Below are 9,103 nucleotides of genomic sequence, written 5' to 3'. Positions count from 1 at the left end.
GACTTGTTTAGCAAAATACTCTCAATGTCCATCCACATTGTTGCAAGTGGCAAGATTTTTTTTTTCTTTCTCATGGCTGAATTTTACACACACACACACACACACACACAGACACACACACACATCATATGCCTTCTTTATTCATTCACCAATTGAACACATTTCCTTTGGCTATATACCCAGATGTATGACTGCTAGATCCTAAGGTGTGGAGAATCTGTACATCCTCACCGACACTTGTGATCCCTTCTCTTTGTGGTGACAACCATTCTAACATGTGTGAGGTGACAATGGTAATTTTGACATGCATTTCCGTGCTGATTAGTGCTGGTAAGCATCTTTTCATGTACCTATTGGGCATTTGTATGTCTTCTCTAGAAAAATGTTAATTCACTTCCTCTGTTTTTAATCAGATTGTTTGGGTTTTGCTATTGAGTGTATGAATTCTTTACATATTTTGGATTTTAATCCTTTATGAGAAACATGATTTTCAAATATTTTCTCTCATTTCATAGACTAACTTTTCTTTTGTTGATTGTTTTCTTGACTGTGTAGAAAGTTCTTAGTTTGAGGTAGCCTCACTTGTTTATTTTTTATTTTTTCCTTTGCTTTTGATATTCAAAAAATTATCGCTAAGATCAATATCAAGGAGCTTTCCCTCTGTGCTTTCTTCTAGAAGTTTTACAGTTCAGGTCTTATGTTCAAGTCTTGAATTTATTTTTGTAAAAATTTCCCCAGAAAACTGGAGAAACTTAAGTATCTACCAGGACTTCCTTCTCAACAGTTAGGACTGAGGAATAGGCTTCCAGATAAAGTTGACTACGACATCTTACTACTTCTAGACCCTTAACTGTAATATCCTTGACATCTTCTTGGCCGAAGTCAATTAGTTCTGACTTCAGGTCCAAGATAGCAACATAGGAGGCTCCTAAATGCAATTCCTGGAGAAGGCAATGGCACCCCACTCCAGTACTCTTGCCAGGAAAATCCCATGGATGGAGGAGCCTGGTGGGCTGCAGTCCATTGGGTCGCAAGGAGTCGGACATGACTGAGCGACTTCACTTTCACTTTTCACTTTCATGCATTGGAGAAGGAAATGGCGGCCCACTCCAGTGTTCTTGCCTGGAGACTCCCAGGGACGGCAGAGCCTGGTGGGCTGCTGTCTATGGGGTCGTACAGAGTCAGACACAACTGAAGCGACTTAGCAGCAGCAGCAAACTCAATTCCTCCTCTGGGTACACTAAATCTATAGCTACACAAGAAGCAGTTCCCTCTAAAAGAAATCTTGAAAGTAGTTGAGCAATGCCCACATCTCAGGTGAATAAGAAAATACTCACAGTGAAAGTGCTCACCAGTCTCCCAAAGGAGTTTGTGAATACATCTAGCTCCCTAGTTTTAGCAGCTGCCATCCAAAGGACACACTCTTTGATCACCTGTCTCTGGTGGCCAGTGAGGCTTGTGTTTGCCGGGCCCCACAGGTCTGTTAAAAAAACAAACAAACAGATTTTAACCCACTATCCTCCCAAGGTTTACAGAGGACACAGACAGAAATTCCTTCTTGCTGTCCTTCCTTGCAAGAGGCTTATTTACCTATTTTAAAATCTTCTGCCAGAGGGTCAGGCTTCTAATTTAGGATACACCCAGAGGCGATCCTCACCTCTGACACACTGACACGTCTTGGCACACCCTCGACTACTGCTGCTAAGTCGCTTCAGTCGTGTCCAACTCTGTGCGACCCCATAGACGGCAGCCCACCAGGCTCCCCGGTCCCTGGGATTCTCCAGGCAAGAACACTGGAGTGGGTTGCCATTTCTTTCTCCAACTACTGGGAGCCACTAAAAACAAAGAAGATATCTTGGACTATCACAAAGGTTTGAGAGAAAACCAAGAGCTCAGGACAGGCTAAGTGATAAGGTTCATCTCCTTCATGAGACCACTCTATTAATATCAAGACTGAAAGAGGTGACTATTTCATCTAATGCACAGAAACCAACATAAATAATGAAGAAAAATGATCAATAGAGGTGTCAACGACAAATTGGTACTTGCCATGGGCATTTGCCATTTACCTCTGCGAGGATTAAATTACAGGTGCTGCTGCAGCTGCTAACCTTAAGCATCCTGCAGAGAATTCAGGGTAGAGATCAGGAAGGAGGCACTCTGTGTTCTGGAAAAACTGGCAGGACAGGTCTTTAGATAGATGTTTTCAGGAGGAGATTTTGCAAGCCCAATTGTTGCACTTCCTCATATCTAGAAAAGCACTAAATTCCTTCATGGTGACATCTGCTCCTTGTGACTTACAGAAATATTCCACAAAAATATGTGCTTGACTGTAAGAACTCCCTTTCACCAAAATCACATATATATTGACCTTCCCCCCTTAACTCTTTGGAGCAGTTTCTCAGAGCTATCTGAAATGCTCTCTGCCAGGCTGCAGTCCGCATTTTGCCCCAGATAAAACTTAACTCACAACTCTCACCTTGTGCAATTTTTTTTAAGTCAGCAGAAAAATATGCCCCCTCTCCTAAAAATAAGATATAACTCTAGAAAAGGATCTAAATGAAATGGTCATAAGTGATTTACCTGATAAACAGTTCAAAATAATAGTCATAAAGATGCTCAGTGAGCTCAGAACAATGCATAAACTAAGAAAGAATTTCAACAAAGAGACAGAAAACATAAGTACTGAACAGAAATCACAAACCTGAAGAATATAATAACTGAATTGAAAAGTTCAATAGAGAGATTCAACATCAGACTAAACAGAAAAAAAAAAAAAAAAAAGATTAGCTAACTCAAATACAGGGAAGTAGAATTTGTCCAATCAAAAAAGAAAGGAAAAAACAAAAACAAGTGAAGAGAGTTTAAGGGACTTAGGGGACAGAATCAAGTGGGTCAACATATGCATCATAAGAGTCCCAGAAAGAGAAGAAAGAAAGTAACCAAAAGGTTATTCAAAGAAATAATGGCTGAAAACTTCCTTAAGCTGGGGTAACAAATAGACATGCAGATCCAGGAAGCACATAAAACCTCAAATAAGATGAATCCAAAATGACTCACACCAAGACACATTATAATTAAATTGTCAAAAATTAAAGACAAGGAGCAAATCTTAAAAGCAGCAAAAGGGAAAAAAAGACCTGTGATACAAGGGAATCCCCCAGCAGAGTTTTCATCAGAAACCATTGCTGGGAAAAATAAAACCTGCCAGTCAAGAATACTTGGCAAAGCTGTCCTTCAGAATTGAAGGAGAGATATAGAATTTTCTAGATAAGCAAAAGCAGAAAGAGTTCATTACCATTATACCAGCCTTACAAAAACTATTAAAGGAACTTCAAGCTGAAACAAAAGGACATTAATTAGTAACAAAAATCTAAAACTATAAATCTCACTGGTAAAGTTAAATATATAGTTAAATTCAGAATAATGTTGTAATAATGACTATGAACAAACAGTTAAAAATCTACAAATCACTTTTAAGTCTAATAAAAGTTAGAAGGCAAAAGTATTTAAAATAACTAAATACAGTAATTTATTAACTGATACTAAATGCAAAAATATTGTAACATTAAAGACATAAAACATTGAGGGGGAGTGTATGAAAATGTACAGCTTGGTCCAGAGGATTAATATTGCTGAGTAGGATGTAGAGCTCACCTCTCCCCCACAAACACATCAAAACTACATCAACAGAGTGAACAACTCTCTCAGAAATTTACTAGAAACTGGTAGATCTCCTATACTACCAAAGTTGCACGGAAAATGTCCATGTTAGTGGGCAGAAGTGGGAGAAGAAAAGGTATCAGAATGGGACTGGTACCCTGGGAGGAATCTGTGAAGAAGGGAAGGTCCATACTAGCAGACTCTCACCTGGAGAGTCCCTTTGCCTGTTCAGAGGGCTGCTGGGACACATAGAGAGGCTGGAAGAGCCTGGATTCTGCTTGCAAAGAGTGTACTCATGCTGACCTGCTTGCAATCAGCGTGAAGAGAAACCGGTGACAGCAGCTGCCACCTCACTGAAACATGCCAAGAGAGGATGCTAGTACTTACAGTGGGTAGACATTAAATCCTGGGTGGTTGATCCCTGGGAGAGAACTTGGTATAGTTGTGTTGAGAGAGCCCAGAGTGTCTGAGGTGGTCCAAGCCGAATCGAAGAGTTCATTAGCAGGGGCATGGCTGGGGTGGGTCTGGCCTTGAGCCCAGTGACAGCACTTGCACTGTGAGAATGGGTCCAGTTGTGGTGGGCTTTGTTGCAGCACATACCGGGTGGTACCACAGAAATGCAAATCTCCATGGACAGGCCCTGGAGAGGAGCACACAGTAGTTTGCTTCCCTGTAGAAGCACTCCAGCTGCACCAACCCTGCACTGCAGTTTGGAGCCAGACCTGGGGCAGAGAGGTCCTGGGGAAGGTCTGCCACAGAGTCAGCCCAGGTTGGTCCCAGGTGGATGCAAAATCTCAGTTCTTACCTCCTCAGTACTCAGCACCAGCCCATTCCACACCACAGCCTAGCACTAGATCTAGGATGAACACAACAGAGAAAGGATATTTACCTTGAGCTGCTTTGGGCAGAACTGCAGATGCTCACACAGGTTGCACATAAGTTCCCTGTGGCCATATGGGCTTAACGTGCTTTAGCAGTCACCTCCTTTGAGACAGGGCATGCACTCAAGGGCAACAAAGCCTTACCAAACCCAACCTTCAGGGTTTCTAGTGCAACAACCGCAGAGCAGAACCTACCCCCGAGCAGGGCTGTGGTAGCCACTGAGCAAAGAGGAGGCCCTGCCTACATCCAGCACAGGTCTGAACTTCACAACAGCAACCACACTCTTATCAAGGGGATAACAGCCAGCATACTCTAAGGAAAGACAAGGCTCGCAACATGTCCAAAGCAGTCCTTACACCAAAAACACTGGACTCACACAATCTACACAGTGATGCTCCCACATAAGCAGCCCTCTTTAAGACCACAGTAGATAACTGTTTCTCCTGAATTCATAGAGACAGAGAAAGTTAAGTAAAATAAGAAAAGGAAAAGAACTATTCCCAATGAAAAGAACAGGAGAAATCCTCTGAAAGAACAAACAATAAAACAGACCTCACTGCCGGGAGCCGGCATATTGCATATTGAGTGCATATTGCATATGGAGTGCAGCACTTTCCACAGCATCATCTTTCAGGATCTGGAATAGCTCAACTGGAATTCTATCACAGCGTGAGGAACTCCGCCCATGACAAAGGTCATGAGGAAGGAGGCTCGGCATACGCAAAGGCGGGATAGAGCTTCAGGAGTCCCCCTGGAAATTCTCGAGCATATACCCCCAAAACCAGAGTCTGCCTACTTTCTGCTTTGTGCTTTCACCTACACCTCTGACTTTACGGGGGGCTGTCCCCCACTACCTCTCTGAAAAAAGATTTAGCTTACAGCTCCAGTTAATAATTCCTGGGTGTGACAGTGTTTCAACCTACAAACTCCTTTGGAAATCCTCTAGCCTGCCTGAATAGGTTTTTCCGGCCACATGTGATTGTTCAGAGCCTCCCAACTGTGAGAGGCAGGAGATGTTCTAAACTGTCTAAACACAGATTCTTTTGAGCAGTTAAAAGATTGATTAGAAATTGTATTGGTGAAGGGATTTTCACTTGTTGGGCCAATGTTTGCTGCTAAGTCTCCATATCCCTTACCTGCTGTGTCCCTGGCAGTGTATTGATTAATATAATTGGTGTAAATAGTAGCTTTAATGTTTGTAACCTGGGACCCTTGAGTTAATTCTTTTTCTTCTTATAGCCCACCACACCTTTGCTCTGTAGGAATGCAACTTTATCTAATGCTTTTGGAGGGTGGCTCCTGACCAATCACCTTTAGAGAAAAATAAGTTTTCTGAAGAGAAGGTCTTAAAATGTTAACAGGCCTCCAGGCCAGAAGATGATGCAAATCACCTAAGCTTTTGCATATGATAAGTTTGCAGGAAGAAAGCCTGGCTTGCTGCAAGACTCTACCCCTTTCCCCATTATCCTCTATGCATAACTTAAGGTATAAAAACTACTTTGGAAAATAAAGTGCGGGCCTTGTTCACCAAAACTTGGTCTCACCATGTCGTTCTTTCTCTTACCTTCTGGCTGAATTATTCAGCCTCTTTTCTCCACTGAATTTCTTCACTGAGCTATCCTCATTTTATTACTCTTTATATCCTTAATTAACATTTAATTAAGCAATTGTTTCCTGATCTTCGCCTACGCCGTCTCTCCTTCGAATACCCTGGATCAGCCGGGGCTGGTCCCCGGCACCTCACCAGTCTATGAAACCCCAAATTTTAAAAAAGGTATTAAAAATGCTAAAGGAACTAAAAAGGTTCCCCATAGAAACGCAGGACACATAGCAAGGAACTAGAAATTATAAATAGAAATGTATAACATGTAACAAGGAACTAGACATTATAAAGATACGCCAGTTAAAATTAGGCAAGTCAACTGCCAAGGTAAAAACCAACCTTGAGGCAACAAGCAGCAGACTAAGTAAGAAATAAGTAATCTGGAAGATAGAATATTGGAAATGACCTAATCAGAGCAGCGTATGGAAAGACAAACTTAAAAAGTGAAAGCAACATGAGATCTGTGAGATAATTTAAAGCATGCCAAAGACTGAGGGCAGGAGGAGAAGGGGAAGATAGAAGATGAGATGGTTGGATGGCATCACCGACTCAATGGACATGAGTGGGTAAACTCCAGGAGCTGGTGATGGACAGGGAGGCCTGGCGTGCTGCAGTGCATGGGGTTGCAAAGAGTTGGACACAACTAAGCGACTGAACTGAACTGAAACTACATATAATCAAGGTTCCAGGACAATGAGAAGAGAGAAGAAGATCAAAAATGTATTTAATGAAATTATGGCTGAGAACTTCCCAAACTTAAAAAAAGAACACCAATACTCAGGCACAGGAAGCACAGGAGCCCCAAACAAGATGAACCCAAACAGACCCACACCAACATATATTAGAAGTAAAGTGACAAATTTTACAGAAAAAGGATTTTAAAGAAAGCAAGAAAAAAATCTTAAACTCAATTACAAAGAAACCCCCATAAGGCAATTAGCTGATTTCTCTGCTGAAACTCTGCAGGGCAGAGGGAGTGGCATATATTCAAAATTTGAAAGAGAGAAATCAGAAACATAGTATATTCTACCAAGCAGATTATCATTAAGAATAGAAGGAGAAACAAACAATTCCTCAGACAAGCAAAAATGAAAAGAATTTAGCAATATAAAACCTACCCTAAAAGAAATATTAAAGGATCTTCTCTAACAGAAAAGAAACGAGAGTCTATGGGAAGGGGAAAATCACAATAGAAAAAACAAATACAGAAAAGGATTGAAGATCACTTAAATAAACCAGCACATAGATTAAAAAACAACCAAAAATTTTTGTAAAAGTGATTATAACTATTAACAGCAAAAGGATAAACATGAAGATGTAAAATAGGGCATCAAAATCACAAAATGTGCAGAAGGAAAGTAAAAAAAAAACAACTGATCTTTAGAATGTGTTTGAACTTACATGACTACCAGTTTAAAGTAAGTAGGTATGGTTACTGGTTGCCATATTAGAAAACCATGGTAACTAAAACCCAAAAACATAGAAGAGTTATAAAAACCAAAAGTCAAGGAATTCAAGCATAATACAAAAAGAAACCATCAAACCAGAAAGGACAAAAAAAAAAAAGTAATGAACAAAATCAACTGGGAAATCAAATTTAAAATTACAATAAGTACATATCTATCAGTAATTACTTTAAATGTTTGAGTAATTGAGATACTATTTGATTGAATATCTCAATAAAAAATATTTGAAATAATTAAGATACTCATATGGTTTCTATCTTTCAATTAGTTAACATAGTGTATCACATTGATTGATTTGCAAATATTAAAGAATCCTTGAATCCCTGGAATAAAGCCCACCTGGTCATGATGTATGATCTTTTTTAATATGTTGTTGGATTCTGTTTGGTAGAACTTTGTTGAGGATTTTTGCATCTATGTTCATCAGTGATACTGGCCTGTGGTTTTCTTTTTTTGGTGGCATGTTTGTCTGGTTTTGGTATTAGGGTTATGGTGGCCTCACAGAATGGCTTGGGAGTTTACCTTCCTCTGCAATTTTCTGGAAGAGTTTGAGTAGGGTAGGTATTAGCTCTTCTCTAAATTGGTAGGATTCACCTGTGAAGCCATCTGGTCCCAGGCTTTTGTTTGTTGGAAGATTTTTTATTCCAGTTTCCAATTCCATGCTTGTAATGGGTCTGTGAAGATTTTCTATTTCTTTCTGGTTCAGTTTTGGAAAGTTGTACTTTTCTAAGAATTTGTCCATTTCTTCCAAGTTGTCCATTTTATTGGCATATAGTTGCTGAGAGTAGTCTCTTATGATCCTTTGTATTTCTCTGTTGTCTGTTGTGATTTCTCCATTTACATTTCTAATTTTATTGATTTGATTCTTCTCCTTTTTATTCTTGATGAGTCTGGCTAATAGTTCGTCTATTTTATTTATCTTCTCAAAGAACCAGTTTTTAGTTTTTATTAGTTTTTGCTATAATCTCCTTCATTTCTTTTTATTTCTGCTCTGCTTTTTATGACTTTCCTTCTACTAACATTGGGGTTCTTCTTTTCATCTTTTTCTAGTTGCTTTAGGTGTTCAGTTCATTTCAGTTCAGTCACTTAGTCGTGTCCAACTCTTTGCGACTCCATGAATTGCAGCACACCAGGCCTCCCTGTCCATCACCAACTCCCAAAGTTCACTCAAACTCATATCCATCGAGTCGGTGATGCCATCCAGCCATCTCATCCTCTGTCATCCCCTTCTCCTCCTGCCCCCAATCCCTCCCAGCATCATGGTCTTTTCCAATGAGTCAACTCTTCGCATCAGGTGGCCAAAGTATTGGCGTTTCAGCTTCAGCATCACTCCTTCCAATGAACATCCAGGACTGATCTCCTTTAGGATGGACTGGTTAGATCTCCTTGCAGTCCAAGGGACTCTCAAGAGTCTTCTCCAACACCACAGTTCAAAAGCATCAATTCTTTGGCGCTAAGCTTTCTTTATAGTCCAACTTTCACATCCATA

The 9,103-nt window shown here is 40.3% G+C and overlaps 1 long non-coding RNA gene across 1 annotated transcript; it reads right to left on the bottom strand.

The window, feature by feature from the left end:
• Positions 1-1,209: 1,209 nt before the first annotated feature.
• On the bottom strand, positions 1,210-8,712 carry LOC133234976 (uncharacterized). Its single transcript, XR_009732382.1, has 3 exons — positions 6,285-8,712; positions 4,469-5,097; positions 1,210-4,303 (listed from the first exon to the last, which is right to left on the bottom strand). It is a non-coding gene; the product is annotated as an uncharacterized LOC133234976 (long non-coding RNA).
• Between the last annotated feature and the right edge of the window lie 391 nt (positions 8,713-9,103).

This window comes from Bos javanicus, chromosome 22 (genome assembly GCF_032452875.1).
Source record: "Bos javanicus breed banteng chromosome 22, ARS-OSU_banteng_1.0, whole genome shotgun sequence".
Classification (NCBI taxonomy): domain Eukaryota; kingdom Metazoa; phylum Chordata; class Mammalia; order Artiodactyla; family Bovidae; genus Bos; species Bos javanicus.
This window is presented reverse-complemented; position numbering and strand designations above follow the sequence as displayed.